The sequence below is a fragment of the Canis aureus genome, chromosome 5 (assembly GCF_053574225.1).
Source record: "Canis aureus isolate CA01 chromosome 5, VMU_Caureus_v.1.0, whole genome shotgun sequence".
In the NCBI taxonomy this organism is placed as follows: domain Eukaryota; kingdom Metazoa; phylum Chordata; class Mammalia; order Carnivora; family Canidae; genus Canis; species Canis aureus.
The window spans coordinates 58233817-58255254 of record NC_135615.1 but is presented as its reverse complement, the minus strand read 5'-3'; the positions used below and the strand labels follow the sequence as shown (position 1 = coordinate 58255254).

The following is a 21438-nucleotide window of genomic DNA, read 5'->3' as shown; positions in this document are numbered from 1 at the left end:
TACCCAGGTCCTCGCGGGGCCCCTCCCACTTGGATGCCTTTTGTTTCTTTATTTCTTCCCCCACCCCATCTTTCTACCCTGATAGAAGCGTGAACTCTTCTCACTGTAGCATTCCAGCTGTTCTCTCTTTAAATCTCAGGCCGAATTCATAGGTTTTCAGGAGGATTTGAAACTTAGGTAATTTTGTGGGGACAGGTGACTTGGGGACCTTCCTCTTCCGTCATCTTGCCCCCTCCTACTCTGTTTTCCGTTTAAAATTGTCTCTAGGCAACGGTATCAGGAGGCTCAATGAGAAAGCCATCTGACATTGGCCACCTGAGCTGCATGGTGATTGGCCACCTGAACCAGGCCCCTCCGAGAGCGTGTGTGATTGGCCGGGGCATGGCGGTGACATCACAGAGGGGCACCCTGATGCACCTGGGTTGATATAAAAGCATGACAACCGAGCAGGTGCCCATGATGACAGAGATGGCACTTCAGCCACAGATCTCCCTGCTCTCCCTCAGGTTGTCTGCCCTGTTTTCTGCCCATGCCCATGGCAAGCCCCCGGACCACCCTCCTGCCCCAGTCCTCTCACCAAGACTTTGGGGTCCACCTGCATGTTTGCACATCCATTCATCCCCCTCTGTGGTCCTGAGAGTCCTCGAACCCACAGCAGGCGACTCTTGCTCCCATTTCCCACTAAGAGGTTGGCCTGGCTGCTCACGGACATATTCGCAGGTGGACTGTGGGAGCGGGACACCAGGAATCGCTACCATGGGTATTCAGGCAGAGGGCAAATGCCTCTCCGACACCCCTGGGGTCAACCCGGGGCTCAACACAGGAAAGCTGTGAGTCCCTGTCCTGAGGGAACCCAGGGCACTCACTGCTTCTCTGCAGCTCTCCAACCCAGCTCACTACAGGGCACACGAATGCCCTAAAACTCCACTCCACCCCCATGTGTACAGTGTTTGCAGTGCCTCCAGGCACCCGGCAGAGAAGGGATTGTAGGAAACAAGTATGTCCTGGGACAAGGAGTCACCACATCACTGGACATGGTGGGGGTCATTGGAACACGGGCCCTCAGACCACAAGCTGCCTGCCCCAGCTCAGTAGTGGACAAATGGATGCTCCAGATCCCTGCTGACCAGGCGCCCATTCACCACAAACCCTCGAACACAGCAGGACATGGAGAAATTCAGTCCCCTGAACAGAGCACCTACCAGGATCCCTCAACTGGGAACCCTCTTAACCCTCGTGCCCCCGGGCATGTGAATCACCCAGACACTGGATCTCTATCAAAATACCATGGACTTTCTTCAGAGAGTTGGAACTACTTATTTTAAGATTTGTGTGGAATCAGAAAAGACCCTGATTAGCCAGGGGAATATTAAAAAGAAATCCACAGCTGGGGGCATCACAATGCCAGATTTCAGGTTGTAATACAAAGCCGTGATCATCAAGACAGTGTGGTACCGGCCCAAAAACAGACACAGAGGTCAATGGAACAGAATAGAGAATCCAGAAGTGAACCCTCAACTTTTCGGTCAACTAATAACAAAGGAGGAAAAACTCTCCACTGGAAAAAACAGTCTCTTCCATAAATGGTGCTTGGAAAATTGGACATCCACATGCAGAAGAATGCAACTAGACGACTCCCTTGCACCATACACAAGAGAAACTCAAAACGGATGAAAGATCTCAATGTGAGACAAGAGTCCATCAAAATCCCAGTGAGAACACAGGCAACACCCTTTTTGAACTGGCCACATTAACTTCTTGAAGATTCACCGATGAAGGCAACACAAACAAAAGCAAAAATGAACTATTGGGACTTCATCAAGATAAGAAACTTTTGCACATCAAAAGAAACTGTCAACAAAACTAAAAGACAACCTACAGAATGGGAGAAGATATTTGCAAATGACCTATCAGATAAAGGGCTAGTGTCGAAGATCTCTAAAGAACTTGCTGAACTCAAGAGCAAAGAAACAAACAGTCCAATCGTGAAATGGGCAAAGACATGACCAGAAATTTCACAGGAGAAGACACAGTCATGCCCAAAAAGCACGTGAGAAAATCCGCTGCTTCACTTGCCATCAGGGATATACACATCTAAATCACAATTGGATACCACCTCACACCAGGGAGAAGGGTGAAAATTAACAAGACAGGAAACAACAAATGTTGGAATGAATGTGGAGAAAGGGGAATCCTCTTGCACTGTTGGGGGGAATGTGAACTGGTGCAGCCACTCTGGAACACTGGGTTGTGGTTTGTCAAAGAAAGTTAAAAATAGAACTTCCCTAAACCCAGCAATTGCACTGCTGGGGATTCACCCCAAAGATACAGATGCAATGAAAGACCGGAACACCTCCACCCCAATGTTTATTACAGCAATGTCCACAATTGCCAAATTGCGAAAGAAGCCTCGGTGTCCATCGAAAGATGAATGGATAAAGGAGCCGTGGCCTATGTATACAATGGAATATTACTCAGCCATTAGAAACGACGAGTAACCACTATTTGCTTCGATGTGGATGGGACTGGAGAGTGTTATACTGAGAGAAATAAGTCACTGGGAGACAGACAAATATTATACGGTCTCATTCATTTGGGGAATATAAAAAATAGTGAAAGGGAATAAAGGGGAAAGGAGAAAAAATGAGTGAGAAATAATAGAAAAGGAGACAGAATATGAGAGACTCCTAAGTCTGGGAAACGAACTAGGGATGGTAGAAAGAGAGGAGGGCAGGGGGTGGGGGGGAATGGGAGACATGCACTGGGGGGGGCATTTGATGGGATGAGCACTGAGTGTTATTCTATATGTTGGCAAATTGAACACCATTAAAAATAAATTTAAAAAAATTAAAAAAATAGAAGTTGCAGCCATAGTACCAGCTAGTTGGCAATTCCTTGCAGGCTATGACAACGTTTCCAGCGGGCTCTATATATTCCAAATCAGCTTCTAATATCAATGCTCTTTATCTCATAGCTCACATTCATAGGTTCAGGACTCAAGGATTGGAACTGGAAGTGGTACTGCTCACTATAACTCTTCATGATCTCTTTGCAAAATGTTTACATTCTGTTACCACGATTTTATCTTCTGCTGACATAAAGGTCTCAGTTTCAAGAGAGACACAAAAAAAATCCCAGTGATCTGGAAATTGATACTGCTGCCTGGCCACTTTTTGCTCTTCATGCCTCTGAATCAATAGGCAAGGAAGGACGTTACTATGCTGGCTGCCTGATTAATCCCAAATACCTGGAAGAAATTGGATGAACTACACAATGGAGGTTATGTAGAGCCTGTGTGAAAATCAGAGGATCACTTAAGACATCTTTTAATATTACCTTCATGTTTTCCTTTTCATTTCCTTCCATGTATTTTTTAATTTATACTTTAATTTCCTGGTCAACCAATTCATTCTTAGCAGGATGATATGGTTTAACCTCCATGTATTTGTGATCTTTCCAAATTTTTTCTTGTGGTTGACCTTAACTTACATATCATTTTGATTGGAAAATACGCATGGTGTACTCTTCATTTTTTGTACTTGTGAAGGTCTCATTTGTGACCTGGTATGTGATCTATTCTAGAGAATGTTTCATATGCACTCAAAAAGACTGTGTACTCTGCTGTTTTAGGATTAAATGTTCTGAATATATTGTTAAGTTCCAAAAACAAAAATAAAAAGAAAAGAAAAGAAAAGAAACGACAAATACCCACCATTTGCTTCGATGTGGATGGATTAGGAGGGTATTATGCTGAGAGAAATAAGTCAATTGCAGAAGGGCAATCATTTTATGGTCTCATTCATTTGGAGAATATAAAAAGTGAAAGGTAATTAATGGAAAACGGGGGAAAATGAGTGAAAATATCAATTGAGGATGACAGAATATGAGAAACTTCTTATTCTGAGAAACTAACGAAAGGGAGGTGCTGGGATCCCTGGGTGGCGCAGTGGTTTAGCGCCTGCCTTTGGCCCAGGGCGCGATCCTGGAGACCCGGGATCGAATCCCACGTCGGGCTCCCGGTGCATGGAGCCTGCTACTCCCTCTGCCTGTGTCTCTGCCTCTCTCTCTCTCTCTCTCTCTGTGTGTGTAACTATCATAAATTAAAAAAAAAAGAAAGGGAGGTGCTTTGGGGGTTATGGTGACTGGAAGTTGGGAGCTGAGGGGGGTCTTTGAAGGGAGGAGCCCAGGGTTTTAAGCTGTATGTTGGCAAATTTAATTCTCATTTAGGAGCCTGTGAGAACCTTTCCAACTGGGAAGACTTTTTAAAAGTTTTTTAATTTCTTTTTTATTGGTGTTCAATTTGCCAATATATAGAATAAAACCCAGTGCTCACGCTGTCAAGTGCCCACCTCAGTGTCCGTCATCCAGTCACCCATACCCCCCCTCCCCGCCTACCTCCCCTTCCACCACCCGTAGTTCATTTCCCAGAGTTAGGTGTCTTTCATGTTCTGTCTCCCTTTCTGATATTTCACACTCATTTTTCTCCTTTCCCCTTTATTCCCTGTCATTATTTTTTACATTCCCCAAATGAACGAGACCATATAATGTTTGTCCTCCTTCGACTGACTTATGTCATTCAGCATAATACACTCCGGTTCCATCCACGCCTAAGCAAATGGTGGGTATTTGTCATTTCTAATGGCTGAGTAATATTCCATTGTATACATAAACCACATCTTAGTTATCCATTCATCTTTCGATGGACACTGAGGCTCCTTCCACAGTTTGACTATTATGGACAGTGCTGCTATGAACATAGGGGTGCAGGTGTCCTGGCGTTTCATTGCATCTGTATCTTTGGGGTAAATCCGAGCAGTGCAATTACTGGGTCGTAGGGCAGATCTATTTTTAATTCTTTGAGGAACCTCCACACTGTTTTCCAGAGTGGCTGCACCAGTTCACATTCCCACCAACAGTGCTGGAGGGTTCCCCTTTCTCCACATCCTCTCCAATATTTGTGGTTTCCTGCTTTCTTTTTTCCAGTGCATAGTCTTTACAGCTTTACAGCATTCTCACTGATGTGAGGTGGTATATCATTGTGGTTTTGATTTGTATTTCCATGATGACAAGTGATGCGGAGCATTTGCTCATGTGCTTGTTTGCTTGTTGGCCATGTCTATGTCTTCCTCTGTGAGATTTCTGTTCATGTTTTTGCCTATTTCATGATTGAGTTGTTTGTTTCTTTGCTTTTGAGTTTAATAAGTTCTTTATGGATCTTGGAAACTAACCCTTTATCTGATACATCATTTGCAAATATCTTCTCCCATTCTGTAGGTTGTCTTTGAGTTTTGTTGATGGTATCTTTTGCTTTGCAAAAGCTCCTTATCTTGATGAAGTCCCAATAGTTCATTTTTGCTTTTGTTTCTCTTCCCTTCGTGGATGAATCTTGCAAGAAGTTACTGTGGCCAATTTTTAAAAAGGTGTTGCCTGTGTTCTCCTCTGGGATTTTGGTGGAATTTTGTCTCACATTTAGATCTTTCATCCATTTTGAGTTTTTCTTTGTGTATGGTGTAAGACAATGCTCTAGTTTCATTCTTCTGCATGTGGCTGTCCAATTTGCCCAGCACCATTTTTCGAAGACACTGTCTTTTTTCCAGTGCATAGTCTTTACGGCTTCGTCAAATATTAGTTGACCATAGAGTTGAGGTTCCATTTCTGGGTTCTCTATTCTGCTACATTGATCTATGTGTTTGCTTTCGTGCCAGTACCACACTGTCTTGATGACGACAGCTTTGTAGTACAATGTGATATCTGGCATTGTGATGCCCCCGGCTCTGGTTTTCTTTTTTAATAAATAGACTCCAGTGGGGGAGAGCCCCCAAGAGGAGCCGGGCTAACGCAGGGCAGCAGAGCCTCCAGGACAGGAAAGCCCAGGCCAGGAAAATCAGGAACTTTACCAATCTTCCCGGATGGAAAGGCGCTCACAGGGAACTCCGGCAGGATCCCAGGAGGGGCAGTGGAGCCCCCAGGTTCCCAGGGTGACTAACAGAGGAAGTGGGGAGACTGCGCCAAACACCATGGGCCGAGCTCCGAAAAGGGCTGGAGCGTGAGCCCAGCGGGCCCCAGGAGCAGCTCAGGTGGCGGCTGGGGTAGCGGCTCGGCGAGGAGGGGGATGCGCATCTCTGGGAGAATGATTCCAGTGGTGCAGGCCCCAGGCCAGGGTGCCAGGGGACACAGCCCCTGATCCGGCGATTCCCTTGGGACAGGTGGTGGCCGGGAGGACACAGGACAGCGAGGACGCTCCTGCTGCCGGGCACACCCGAGCTGTGCAGGTCAGTGCCCCCCACAGTCGGAGCATCCAGGCTCCTGCAAACTGGGAGATGCAGGACTTACTGCGGAGGCTGACTCCAGGGCTGGAGAGCTGGCCGCCACCAGTGTGGTTGTTACTCCCTATGTCACCTTGTGCCTGAGATGGAACTGGACCCCCAGGGAACATGGGCCTCACAGGATGAAAAGGTCCCACAGAGCTGTGCACCCGGCAGGGAGCGGAGCAGCTCCCCCAGCAGCACACACCTGACAATCAGCAGAGTAGGCCGCTCCCCCAGAAGACCAGCTGGAAGGAAAGGGGAAGAGCAAGTTCTTGACCAAGCAGCGCTGGAAAGATCCAGGGAAAGTCGAGGGACTGACAACACATAGAATCAGAGGAAACCCCTCCTTGTTATTTTTTTAAATTTTGAAATGTTTCTTGTTTTTTGTTGTTTTGTTTGTTTTTGTTTTTGTTTTTTCTTTTCACTCTTCTTTTCTTTATTTCCTTTCTTTTTCCATTGCAACTTGTTTTTTAGGCACTCTGCACTGATCAAAATGACTAGAAGGAAGAACTCACCACAAATGAAACCATGAGATACAGTCCTCTTTCCCACAGAATTACAGAAATTGGGTTACATTTTGATATAAGATTGCCAATTCAGAAGCACTAATATAAAGCTACTGGTGGCTCTGGAAAAAAGCATGAAGGATTCAAGAGACTTCATGACTGCAGAAGTTAGATCTAAACAGGCCGAAATTAAAAATCAATTAAATGAGATGCAATCCAAACTGAAGGTCCTAACGATGAGGTTAATGAGATATAAAATGAGTGAATGACATAGAAGACAAGTTGATGGCAAGGAGGGACGCTGAGGAAAAAGAGTAAACAAAAGTCCATGAGGAAAGGTTAAGGGAAATAACTGAAAGCCTCAGAAGAAAAAAATCTACGTTTACTGGGGGTTCCAGAGGGTACCAAAAGGAACAGAGGACCAGAAAGTGTATTTGAACAAATCATAGCCAAGAACATCCCTAACTTGGGGAAGGAAACAGGCATGTAGAACCTGAAGATAGAGTGATCTGCCCCTAACATCAATAAAAGCCCTTCAACACCCCAATATTTCATGGTGGAACTTCCAAATTCTTAGGATAAAGAGAAGATCCTCAAAGCAGCAGGAGACAAGAGATCCCTAAACTTTATGGGGAGAAGTATTAGGTTAACAGGAGACCTCTCCACAGAGACCTGGAAGGCCAGAAAGGGCTGGCAGGATATAGTCAGGGTCCTAAATAAGAAGAGCTCAATTTGCCAACAAATAGCATATCACCCAGGGCTGATCCCTTCAAGTGCCCCCCTTAGTGACCGTCATCCAGTCACCCCAACCCCCCAAGAACCCCCCTATCCACTATCCCTTGTTCATTTCCCGGAGTTATGACTCTGATATGCTGTCATCCTCAATTGATATTTTCACCCATTTTCTCTCCTTTTCCCTTCATTCCCTTTCACTATTTTTCATATTCCCCAAACGAATGAGACCATATAATGATTGCCCTTCTCCCATTGACTTATTTCTTTCAGCATAATAAGCCAGTTCCATCCACATCGAAGCAAATGGGGGGTATTTGTCATTTCTCTTCTTTTCGTTTCTTTTTTTTTTTTTTTTGAACGTAACAAATATATTCAGAACATTTAATCCTAAAACAGCAGAGTACACAGTCTTTTTGAGTGCATATGAAACATTCTCCAGAATAGGTCACACCCAGGTCACAAATCAGCCCTTAACAACTACAAAAAGATTAAGATTATACAATGCATATTTTCCAACCACAATGCCATGAAACTTAAGGTCAACCACAAGAAAAAAAATGGAAATACCACAAATACATGGTGGTTACGGAATATCCTCCTGCTAACAATGAATGGGTTAACAGGGAAAATAAAGTATAAATTAAAAAATACATGGAAGAAATGAAAATGAAAACATGAGGATAATATTAAAGGATATCTTAAGTGAAACCGGTGGGAGGGGGGCAAGACAGCAGAAGAATAGGTTCCCCAAGTCACCTGTCCCCACCAAATTACCTAGATAACCTTCAAATCATCCTGATAATCTAGGAATTCGGCCTGAGATTAAAAGAGACAACAGCTGGAATGCTACAGTGAGAAGATTTCATGCTTCTATCAAGGTAGGAAGACCGGGTGGGGGAAGAAATAAAGAAACAAAAGCCATCCAAGGGAGAGGGGCCCCGCGAGGAGCTGTGCTAAGGAGGAGGAGAGTGCCCCAGGACAGGAGTCCTGGCGAAGCAGGAGTTTCACCAACCTTCCCGGACAGAAAGGGGCTCGCAGGGAGTTAGAGCAGGATACCAGGAGGGGCGGGGATGCCCTCAGGCTCCCTGGGACACTAAAGGAGCACCTGTGCCCCAGGGAGAGCTCACCACACCCCTGCAGCCGAGCTCCCTAAAGGGCTGCAGCATGCCCAGTGGGTACCGGGAGCAGCTTAGAGTCGGCTCAGGCGGCGCAGGCGGCGGCTCAGGCGGCGGCTCAGCATGGAGGGGGCTGCGCAACCCTGGGAGCAGCTTGGAGGCGGCAGAGGCAGAAGCTCTGCGTGGAGGGGGCTGCCCGGCCACGGGAGCAGCTCAGAGGTGGCTCGGGCGGCGGCTCCCGTGGAGGGGGCTTCGCGGCATGGAGCGCGAATCCAACAGCGCAGGCCCTGGAGCAGAGGCCGCTCGGGACACAGTCCAGGATCCGGCGCTCCCCCGCGGACAGGCTGAAGCCAGGAGGGCACAGGATAGCAAGGACACTCCTGCCCCAAGCTGAGCAGATCAGCAGCCCCGACCCCGGAGCATCCAGGCCCCTGCAGACTGAGAGCTCCGCAGTCCCTGAAGGAGCTGAACCCGGGGCTCCAGAGCTGGCCACCGCCACTGTTGCTGTTCCTCCTGGGCCCTCACGGGGTAAACAACCCCCGCTGAGCCTCACAGTGGCCTCACCGTATAAACAGCTTAACATCTTTCACTGAGCCCTTCACCGGGCAGGGGGCAGAGCAGCTCCCCCAAGTGCTAACACCTGAAAATCAGCACAGCAGCCCCCTCCCCCAGAAGATCAGCTAGAGGGACAAGGGCAAAACAAATTATTGACCAACCAGCACTGGAAAGTTCAAGGGGAAGTCAAGGGATTCACAGTATACAGAATCAGAGGATATAACCCCTTGGTCTTTTTTGTTTGTTTTTTGATTTTTATTTTCTGTTTGCTCCCTGCCCCTTTCTTTTTCTTTTCTTCTCTTTTTTCTTTATTCTCTTTTTTTCTTCTTTTTTTCTTGTTTCATTTTTTCTTTTCTTTCCTTCTTTCTCTTCTCTCTTTTTCTCCTTTTCCTAATACAACATGTTTTTGGCCACTCTGCACTGAGCAAAATGACTAGAAGGAAAACCTCACCTCAAAAGAAAGGACCAGAAACAGTCCTGGCTCCCACTGAGTTACAAAATTTGGATTACAATTCAATGTCAGAAAGCCAATTCTGAAGCACTATTATAAAGCTACTGGTGGCCCTAGAAAAAAGCATAAAGGACTCAAGAGACTTCATGACTGCAGAATTTAGATCTAATCAGGCAGAAATTAAAAATCAGTTAAATGTGATGCAATAAAACCTAGACCTCCTAACGACGAGGGTTAATGAGGTGGAAGAACGAGTGAGTGACATAGAGGACAAGTTGATGGCAAAGAGGGAAACTGAAGAAAAAAGAGACAAAAAGTTAAAAGATCATGTGGATAGATTAAGAAAAATAAGTGACAGCCTGAGGAAGAAAATTCTACGTTTAATTGGGGTTCCCGAGGGCCCCAATAGGGACAGAGGTCCAGAATATGTATGAACAAATCATAGCTGAAAACTTCCCTAATCTGGGAAGGGAACCAGGCATTCAGATCCAGGAAATAGAGAGATCCCGCCCTAAAGTCAATAAAAACTGTTCAACACCTCGACATTTAATAGTGAAGCTTGCAAATTCCGACGATAAACAGAAGATCATTAAAGCAGCAAGAGACTAGACATCCCTAACTTATATGGGGAGAAATATCAGATTAACAGCAGACACGTCCAGAGAGACCTGGCAGGCCAGAAAGGGCTGGCAGGATATATTCAAGGTCCTAAATGAGAAAAACATGCAGCCAAGAATGCTTTATCCAGCAAGTCTCTCATTCAGAATAGAAGGAGAGAGAAAGAGCTTCCAAGACAGGCAGGAACTGAAAGAATATGTGACCATCTAAACAGCGCTGCAAGAAATTTTAAGGGGGACTTTTAAAATTCCCCTTTAAGAAGAAGTCCAATGGAACAATCCACAAAAACAGGGACTGAATAGGTATCATGATGACACGAAATACAGATCTTTCAATAGTAACTCTGGACGTGAATGGGCTTAATGACCCCATCAAAAGGTGCAGGGTTTCAGACTGGATAAAAAAGCAGGACCCATCTAATTGCTGTCTACAAGAGACTCATTTTAGACCTAAGGACAGCTACAACCTGAAAATAAAAGGTTGGAGAACCATTTACCATTCCAGTGGTCCTCAGAAGAAAAGGAGGGGTAGCCATCCTTATATCGGATAAACTAAAATTTATCCCGAAGACTGTAGTGAGAGATGAAGAGGGACACTATATCATACTTAAAGGATCTATCCAACAAGAGGACATAACGATCATCAATACATATGCTCCGAATGTGGGAGCTGCCAAATATATCAATCAATTAATAACAAAAGTTAAGACATACTTAGATAATAATACACTTATACTTGCTGACTTCAATCTAGCACTTTCTACACTTGAAAGGTATTCTAAGCACAGCATCTCTAAAGAAACAAGAGCTTTAAATGATACCCTGGACCAGATGGATTTCACAGATATCTACAAACTATGTCCAAACGCAACTGAATACACATTCTTCTCAAGGCCACATGGAACTTTCTCCAGAATAGACTACATACTGTGTCACAAAACAGGTTTGAACCGATACCGAAAGATTGGGATCATCCCCTGCGTATTCTCAGACCATAATGCCTTGAAATTAGAACTAAATCACAAGAAGTTGGGAAGGACTTCAAACACGTGGAGGTTAAGGACCATCCTGCTAAAAGATGAAAGGGTCAACCAGGAAATTAGGGAAGAATTAAAAAGATTCATGGAAACTAAGGAGAATGAAGATACAACCGTTCAAAATCTTTGGGATACAGCAAAAGCAGTCCTGAGTGGGAAATATATCGCAATAGAAGCATCCATCCAAAAACTGAAAGAACTCAAATACAGAAGGTAACCTAACACCTAAAGGAGATAGAGAAAAAACAGCAAATAGATCTGACACCCAGCAGAAGAGAGTTAATAAAGATTCGAGCAGAACTCAATGAAATCGAGACCAGAAGGACTGTGGAACAGATCAACAAATCCAGGAGTTGGTTCTTTGAAAGAATTAATAAGATAGATAAACCATTAGCCAGCCTTATTCAGAAGAAGAGAGAGAAGACTCAAATTAATAAAATCATGAATGAGAAAGGAGAGATCACTACCAACACCAAGGAAATACAAACAATATGAAAAACATATTATGAACAGCTATACGCCAGTAAATTAGGCAATCTAGAAGAAATGGACGCATTTCTCAAAACCAGAAATTACCAAAACTGGAACTGGAAGAAATAGAAAACCTGAACAGGCCAATAACCAGGGAGGAAATTGAAGCAGTCATCAAAAACCCTCCAAGACACAAATTCCAGGGCCGGATGGCTTGCTGGGGAATTCTATCAAATGCTTAAAGAAGAAACCATACCTATTCTACTAAAGCTGTTTGGAAAGAAAAGAGACGGAGTACTTCCAAATTCGTTCTGTGAGGCCAGCATCACCTTAATACCAAAACCAGACAAAGACCCCACCAAAAAGGAGAATTATAGACCAATATCCCTGATGAACATGGATACAAAAATTCTCTACAAGGTACTAGCCAATAGGATACAACAATACATTGAGAAGATTTTTCACCATGACCAACTAGGATTTATCCCCGGGATACAAGCTGGTTCAACTCTCGTAAAACAATCAATGTGTTTGTCCTTCTCCGATTGACTTATTTCACTCAGCACTTGCTCAGCATTTGCACTTGAGTGAAATAAGTCAATCGGAGAAGGACAAACATTATATGTTCTCATTCATTTGGGGAATATCAATAATAGTGAAAGGGAATAGAAGGGAAGAGAGAAGAAATGGGTAGGAAATATCAGAAAGGGAGACAGAACAAAAAGACTCCTAACTCTGGGAAACGAACTAGGGGTGGTCGAAGGGGAGAAGGGCAGGGGGAGGGGGTGAATGGGTGATGGGCACTGAGGGGGGCACTTGATGGGATGAGCACTGGGTGTTATTCTGTATGTTAGCAAATTGAACACCAATAAAAAATAACTTTATTATTAAAAAAAACAATCAATATGATTCATCACATCAGCAAGAGAAAAAACAAGAACCATATGATCATTTCAATAGATGCAGAGAAAGCATTTGACAAAATACAGCATCCATTCCTGATCAAAACTCTTCAGAGTGTAGGGAGAGAGGGAACATTCCTCAACATCTTAAAGCCATCTACGAAAAGCCCACAGCTAATACCATTGTCAATGGGGAAGCACTGGGAGACTTTCCCTTAAGATCAGGAACAAGACAGGGATGTCCACTCTCTCCACTGCTATTCAACATAGTACTAGAAGTCCTAGCCTCAGCAATCAGACAACAAAAAAATGAAGGGCATTCAAATTGACAAGAAGAAGTCAAACTCTATCTATTCATTGATGACATGATACTCTCTAGTGAAAACCCAAAACACTCCACCGCAAGATTGCTAGAACTCATTCAGCAATTTGGCAGTGTGGCAGGATACAAAATCAATGCCCAGAAGTCAGTGGCATTTCTATACATTAACAATCTGAAGAAAGAGAAATTAAGGAGTCAATCCCATTTACAATTGCACCCAAAAGCATCAGGTAGATAGGAATAAACCTAACCAAAGACGTAAAGGATCTATACCCTAAAAACTACACGACACTTCTGTGTCACGGGCCCCGTGAGCAGCTCGAAAGGGCTCGGGCGGCGGCTCCGCGGAGGGGGCTGCACGGCCGGGAGCACGAATCCAACAGCGCTGGCTGGGAGCACAAGGCGCTGAGGACACAGCCCAGGATTCCGCCTACCCCCGGACAGGCAGAGGCCGAGAGGGCCCAGCACAGCAAAGACGCTCCTGCCCGGAGCTGAACAGATCAGCGGCGCCGCCCCTGGAGCATCCAGGCCCCTGAAGACAGAGAGCTCCGTAGTTCCAGCAGGAGCTGACTCCAGGGCTCCAGAGCTGGCCGCCGCCACTGCGGTTGTTCCTCCTGGGGCCTCACGGGGTAAACAACCCCCACTGAGCCCTGCACCAGGCAGGGGGAGAGCAGCTCCCCCAAGTGCTAACACCTGAAAATCACCACAACAGGCCCCTCCCCCAGAAGACCAGCTACATGGAAGTCAAGGGACTTAAAGTATACAAAATCAGAAGATACTCCCCGTGTTGTTGTTTTTGCTTTTTGATTTCTGTTTGCCTCCCCCACCCTTCTTTTTTGTTTCTTTCTTTTTCTTTTTTTTTTTCTTTTTTTCTTTTCTTCCTTTTTTCTTTTTTCTTTTTCTCTTTTCTTTCCTTCTTTCTCTCCTCTTTTTCTCTTTTTCCAAATACAACTTATTTTTCGCCACTCTGCACTGAGCAAAAGGACTAGAAGGAAAACCTCATCTCAAAAGAAAGAATCAGAAACAGTCCTCTCTCCCACAGAGTTACAAAATCTGGATTAAAATTCAATGTCAGAAAGCCAATTCAGAAGCACTATTATACAGCTACTGGTGGCTCTAGAAAAAAGCATAAAGGACTCAAGAGACTTTATGACTGCAGAATTTAGATCTAATCAGGCAGAAATTAAAAATCAATTGAATGAGATGCAATCCAAACTAGAAGTCCTAATAACGAGGGTTAACAAGGTGGAAGAACGAGTGAGTGACATAGAAGACAAGTTGATGGCAAAGAGGGAAACTGAGGAAAAAAGAGACAAACAATTAAAAGACCATGAGGATAGATTAAGGGAAATAAGTGAGCCTGAGGAAGAAAAACCTACATTTAATTGGGTTTCCCGGGGGCGCCGAAAGGGACAGAGGGCCAGAATATGTATTTGAACAAATCATAGCTGAAAACTTTCCTAATCTGGGAAGGGAAAAAGGCATTCAGATCCAGGAAATAGAGAGAACCACCCCCCCAAAATCAATAAAAACCATTCAACACCCCGACATTTAATAGTTAAGCTTGCAAATTCGAAAGATAAAGAGAAGATCCTTAAAGCAGCAAGAGACAAGAAATCCTGACATTTATGGGGAGGACTATTAGCGTAACAGCACACCTCTCCACAGAGACCTGGCAGGCCAGAAAGGGCTGGCAGGATATATTCAGGGTCCTAAATGAGAAGAACATGCAGCCAAGAATACTTTATCCAGCAAGGCTCTCATTCAAAATGGAAGGAGAGATAAAGAGCTTCCAAGACAGGCAGGAACTGAAAGAATATGTGGCCTCCAAACCAGCTCTGCAAGAAATTTTAAGGGGGACTCTTAAAATTCCCCTTTAAGAAGTTCAATGGAACAATCCACAAAAACAAGCACTGAATAGATATCATGATGACACTAAACTCATATCTGTCAATAGTAACTCTGAACGTGAATGGGCTTAATGACCCCATCAAAAGGCGCAGGGCTTCAGACTGGATAAAAAAACAGGACCCATCTATTAGCTGTCTACAAGAGACTCATTTTAGACAGAAGGACACCTACAGCCTGCAAATAAAAGGTTGGAGAACCATTTACCGTTCAAATGGTTCTCAAAAGAAAGCAGGAGTAGCCATCCTTACATCATATAAACTAAAATTTACCCCGAAGACTGGAGTGAGAGATGAAGAGTGATACTATCTCACACTTAAAGGATCTATCCAACAAGAGGACTTAACAATCCTCAATATATATGCCCCGAATGTGGGAGCTGCCAAATATTTAAACCAATTAATAACCAAAGTGAAGAAATACTTAGATAATAATGCACTTATACTTGGTGACTTCAATCTAGCTCGTTCTACCCTTGATAGGTCTTCTAAGCACAACATTCCAAAGAAACGAGAGCTTTAAATGATACACTGGACCAGATGGATTTCACAGATATCCACAGAACTTTACATCCAAACTCAACTGAATACACATTCTTCTCACGTGCACATGGAACTTTCTCCAGAATAGACCACATACTGGGTCACAAATCGGGTCTGAACCGATACCAAAATTGGGATCGTCCCCTGCATATTCTCAGACCATAATGCCTTGAAATTAGAACTAAATCACAACAAGAAGTTTGGAAGGACCTCAAACACGTGGAGGTTAAGGACCGTCCTGCTAAAAGATGAAAGGGTCAACCAGGAAATTAAGGAAAAATTAAAAAGATTCATGGAAACTAATGAGAATGAAGATACAACCGTTCAAAATCTTTGGGATGCAGCAAAAGCAGTCCTAAGGGGGAAATACATCACAATACAAGCATCCATTAAAAAATTGGAAAGAACTCAAATACAAAGGCTAACCTTACACCTAAAGGAGCTAGAGAAAAAACAGCAGATAAATCCTACACCCAGCAGAAGAAAAGAGTTAATAAAGATTCGAGCAGAACTCAACGAAATCGAGACCAGAAGAATTGGAACAGATCAACAAAACCAGGAGTTGGTTCTTTGAAAGAATTAATAAGGTAGATAAACCATTAGCTAACCTTATTAAAAAGAAGAGAGCGAAGACTCAAGATAATAAAATCATGAATGAGAAAGGAGAGATCACTACCAACACCAAGGAAATACAAACGATTTTAAAAACATATTATGAACAGCTATACGCCAATAAATTAGGCAATCTAGAAGAAATGGACGCATTCCTGGAAAGCCACAAACTACCAAAACTGGAACAGGAAGCAATAGAAAACCTGAACAGGCCAATAACCAGGGAGGAAATTGAAGTAGTCATCAAAAACCTCCCAAGACACAAGTGTCCAGGGCCAGATGGCTTCCCAGGGGAATTCTATCAAATGTTTAAAGAAGAAATCAGGGATACCTGGATGGCGCAGCAGTTTAGCGCCTGCCTTTGGCCCAGGGCGCAATCTTGGAGACCCGGGATCGAATCCCAAGTCGGGCTCCGGGGGCATGGAGCCTGCTTCTCCCTCTGCCTATGTCTCTGCCTCTCTCTCTCTGTGTGTGTGACTATCATAAATAAATAAAAATTTTAAAAAATCTAAAATCTTTTAAAAAAAATAAATAAATAAAATAAAGAAGAAATCATACCTATTCTACTAAAGCTGTTTGGAAAGATAGAAAGAGATAGGGTACTTCCAAATTCATTCTATGAGGCCAGCATCACCTTAATTCCAAAGCCAGACAAAGACCCCACTGAAAAGGAAAATTACAGACCAATATCCCTGATGAACATGGATGAAAAATTCTCAACAAGATACTAGCCAATCGGATCCAACAGTACATTAAGAAAATTATTCACCATGACCAAGTAAGATTCATCCCCGGGACACAAAGCTGGTTCAACACTCATAAAACAATCAATGTGATTCATCATATCAGCAAGAGAAAAAACAAGAACCATATGATCCTCTCATTAGATGCAGAGAAAGCATTTGACAAAATACAGCATCCATTCCTGATCAAAACTCTTCAGAGTGTAGGGATAGAGGGAACATTCCTCAACATCTTAAAAACCATCTACGAAAAGCCCACAGCAAATATCATTCTCAATGGGGAAGCACTGGGAGCCTTCCTCTAAGATCAGGAACAAGACAGGGATGTCCACTCTCACCACTGCTATTCAACATAGTACTGGAAGTCTAGCCTCAGCAATCAGACAACAAAAAGACATTAAAGGCATTCAAATTGGCAAAGAAGAAGTCAAACTCTCCCTCTTGGCCGATGACATGATACTCTACATGGAAAACCCAAAAGCCTCCACCCCAAGATTGCTAGAACTCATGCAGCAATTTGGCAGTGTGGCAGGATACAAAATCAATGCCCAGAAATCAGTCGCATTTCTATACACTAACAATGAGACTGAAGAAAGGGAAATTAAGGAGTCAATCCCATTTACAATTGCACCCAAAAGCATAAGATACCTAGGAATAAACCTAAGAGGTAAAGGATCTATACCCTAAAAACTATAGAAGACTTCTGAAAGAAATTGAGGAAGACACAAAGAGATGAAAAATATTCCATGCTCATGGATCGGCAGAATTAATATTGTGAAAATGTCAATGTTACCCAGTGCAATTTACATGTTTAATGCAATCCCTATCAAAATACCATGGACTTTCTTCAGAGAGTTAGAACACATTATTTTAAGATTTGTGTGGAATCAGAAAAGACCCCGAATAGGCAGGGGGATTTTAAAAAAGAAAACCATAGCTGGGGGCATCACAATGCCAGATTTCAGGTTCTACTACAAAGCTGTGGTCATCAAGACAGTGTGGTCCTGGCACAAAAACAGACACATAGATCAATGTATCACTATAGACAATCCAGAAGTGGACCCTGAACTTTATGGTCAACTAATATTCGATAAAGGAGGAAAGACTATCCATTGGAAGAAAGACAGTCTCTTCAATAAATGGTGCTGGGAAAATAGGACATCCACATGCAGAAGAATGAAACTAGACCACTCTCTTTCACCATACACCAAGATAAACTCAAAATGGATGAAAGATCTAAATGTGAGACAAGATTCCATCAAAATCCTAAAGGAGGGGATCCCTGGGTGGTGCAGCAGTTTGGCGCCTGCCTTTGGCCCAGGGCGCGATCCCGGAGACCCTGGATCGAATCCTACATCGGGCTCCCGGTGCATGGAGCCTGCTTCTCCCTCTGCCTATGTCTCTGACTCTCTCTCTCTCTTTCTCTCTCTCTCTCTCTGTTACTATCATAAATTAAAAAAAAAATTAAAAAATCCTAGAGGAGAACACAGGCAACACCCTTTTTGAACTCAGCCACAGTAACTTATTGCAAGATACATCCACGAAGGCAAAAGAAAGTAAAGCAAAAATGAACTATTGGGACTTCATCAAGATAAGAAGCTTTTGCACAGCAAAGGATACAGTCAACAAAACTAAAAGACAACCTACAAATGGGGAAGATATTTGCAAATGACGTATCAGATAAACGGCTAGTTTCCAAGATCTATACTTATTAAACTCAACACCAAAGAAACAAACAATCCAATCATGAAATGGGCAAAAGACATGAAGAGAAATCTCACAGAGGAAGACATAGACATGGCCAACATGCACATGAGAAAATGCTCTGCATCACTTGCCATCAGGGAAATACAAATCAAAACCACAATGAGATAGCACCTCACACCAGTGAGAATGGGGAAAATTAACAAGGCAGGAAACAACAAATGTTGGAGAGGATGCAGAGAAAGGGGAGCCCTCTTACACTGTTGGTGAGAATGTGAACTGGTGCAGCCACTCTGGAAAACTGTGTGGAGGTTCCTCAAAGAGTTAAAAATAGACCTGCCCTACGACCCAGCAATTGCACTGTTGGGGATTTACCCCAAAGATACAGATGCAATGAAAAGCCGGGACACCTGCACCCCGATGTTTCTAGCAGCAATGTCCACAATAGCCAAACTGTGGAAGGAGCCTCGGTGTCCATCGAAAGATGAATGGATAAGGAAGATGTGGTTTATGTATACAATGGAATATTACTCAGCCATTAGAAACGACAAATACCCACCATTTGCTTTAAGGTGGATGGAACTGGAGGGTATTATGCTGATTGAAGTAAGTCAGTCAGAGAAGGACAAACAGTGTATGTTCTCATTCATTTGGGGAATATAAATAATAGTGAAAGGGAATAGAAGGGAAGGGAGAAAAAAAAGACTCCTAACTCGGGGAAACGAACTAGGGGTGGTGGAAGGGGAGGAGGGCGGGGGGTGGGGGTGACTGGGTGACGGGCACTGAGGGGGGCACTTGACGGGATGAGCACTGGGTGTTATTCTGTATGTTCATAAATTGAACACCAATAAAAAATTAATTTATTTAAAAAATAATTAAAAATAAAGAAAAAATAATAATAATTTACTATTGGTTCCTGTGCATATTGTTTTCTCAATATTTTTACCAGAGCAGAAGCGTATCAATAGGTCAAGATTGAAAATCATACAACTGTGACAGTATTTATATTAGCCAGATTGACGGAGGACACAAAACTGAAGATTGTGCTATTTGTCTTCCTGCTCCTCACCTACTTGCTAAGCATCTCAGGCAACTTAGTTATTATTACCCTCACTTTGCTGGACTCACATCTCAAGACCCCTATGTATTTCTTTCTTTGAAATTTTTCTTTCTTAGAAATTTCTTATACGACAGTCTGCATCCCCAAATTGCTTTTAAGCATGGCCACTGGTGACAAAACCATTTCCTTTAACTGTTGTGCAACTCAGTTGCTTTGCCTTCCTTCTTGGAGCATCTGAATGTTACCTCCTGGCTGTCATGTCCTACAATCGTTATGTAGCCATCTGCAAGCCCCTGCATTACACAACCATTATGAGCAGCAAAATCTGTATCCAGCTAGTTCTTAGCTCTTGGATCACTGGTTTCCTCATCATCTTTCCAGGACTCATTTTAGGCTTAAGCCTGGACTTCTGTGATTCCAATGTCATTGATCATTTCTACTGTGACACTGCTCCCCTCCTGCAGATCTCCTGCACAGACAGACACGTGTTGGAAATGATGAGTTTCATCTTAGCTTTGGTGACTCTGCTGGTCACTTTGGCATTAGTAATTCTATCATACACATATATTGCCCTAACAATTTTAAAAATTCCTTCTGCCAACCAGAGAAAAAAGCTTTCTCCACCTGTTCTTCTCACATGATTGTCATCTCCCTCTCATATGGCAGCTGCATCTTTATGTACCTTAAACCCTCAGTCAAACAGAGGATATCCTTGATGAAGGGAGTGGCAGTTCTCAATACTTCTGTTGCTCCACTTTTGAATCCCTTTATTTATACTCTAAGGAAACAGCAGGTGAAGCAAGCATTTTATTTTTCTGTTCCATTGTAAGCTTTCTCAATTTTTAAAAACATTTTTAGGGGATCCCTGGGTGGTGCAGCGGTTTGGCGCCTGCCTTTGGCCCAGGGCGCGATCCTGGAGACCCGGGATCGAATCCCACATCGGGCTCCCTGCATGGAGCCTGCTTCTCCCTCTGCCTATGTCTCTGCCTCTCTGCCTCTCTCTCTCTCATAAATTAAAAAATAAAATAAAATTTAAAAAAAATAATAAATAAATAAATGTTAAAAAAACATTTTAAAAAAATATTTTTCTTATTTATTCATGAGAGACACAGAGAGAGGGGCAGAAACACAGGAAGAGAGAGAAGCAGTCTCCCCTTTGGGAGTCTGATTTGAGACTAGATCCCAGGACCCCGGGATCACGCCCTGAGCTGAAAGCAGATGCCCAACCACTGAGACACCCAGGCATCCCAACATTCTCAAATTTGACTCATTTCTTCTCTGCTTCTTCCATTTAAATGTAGCAAATACTTGAAAGATTATTTTAGTCAACTCTATATATTAGTTCATGGAGACTTAATTATTTTTATATCTATGCGGTATATTTTGTTCTTATATTTGATTTTCTGCAAAATCTTGATAAGTTTGAAACAATTATATATCTTCCTTGGGATTTTACTTTTCCTTGGCTTTTATGTCCTGATACACATTCTCTATTGTTTTAAATAAATATATTTAAAAGTGGGAAGTTGAGATTAAAATATCAATATCATCCTTTGTCTTGAGAATTGAAAAAAAACCCACTATGCTAGTGTAATAAAATATTGTATATTATTTTTATTTTACATTTTATGCCATATAAGTAAATAAGTAAATAAATACTGACTCATGTATGTGTACTAAATCAAGTAACTTTGATTAAGAATAAAATGCATCCTGTAGAGAGAGATCACATTTGATGCTTTATCAGCTATTCTTTATTCATCTTGGAACTAACTGTGTTCCTTAAATTCTACATCTATAACATAGCAACAACAAGTTTTTTTTTTTATTTTGAGACATTTTAAGGCTAA

General features: G+C 43.0%; 1 pseudogene; it reads left to right on the top strand.

Moving 5' to 3' along the window:
• The first annotated feature begins 1990 nt into the window (after positions 1-1990).
• On the top strand, positions 1991-20417 carry LOC144313567 (olfactory receptor 6C74-like; annotated as a pseudogene).
• Positions 20418-21438: the final 1021 nt, after the last annotated feature.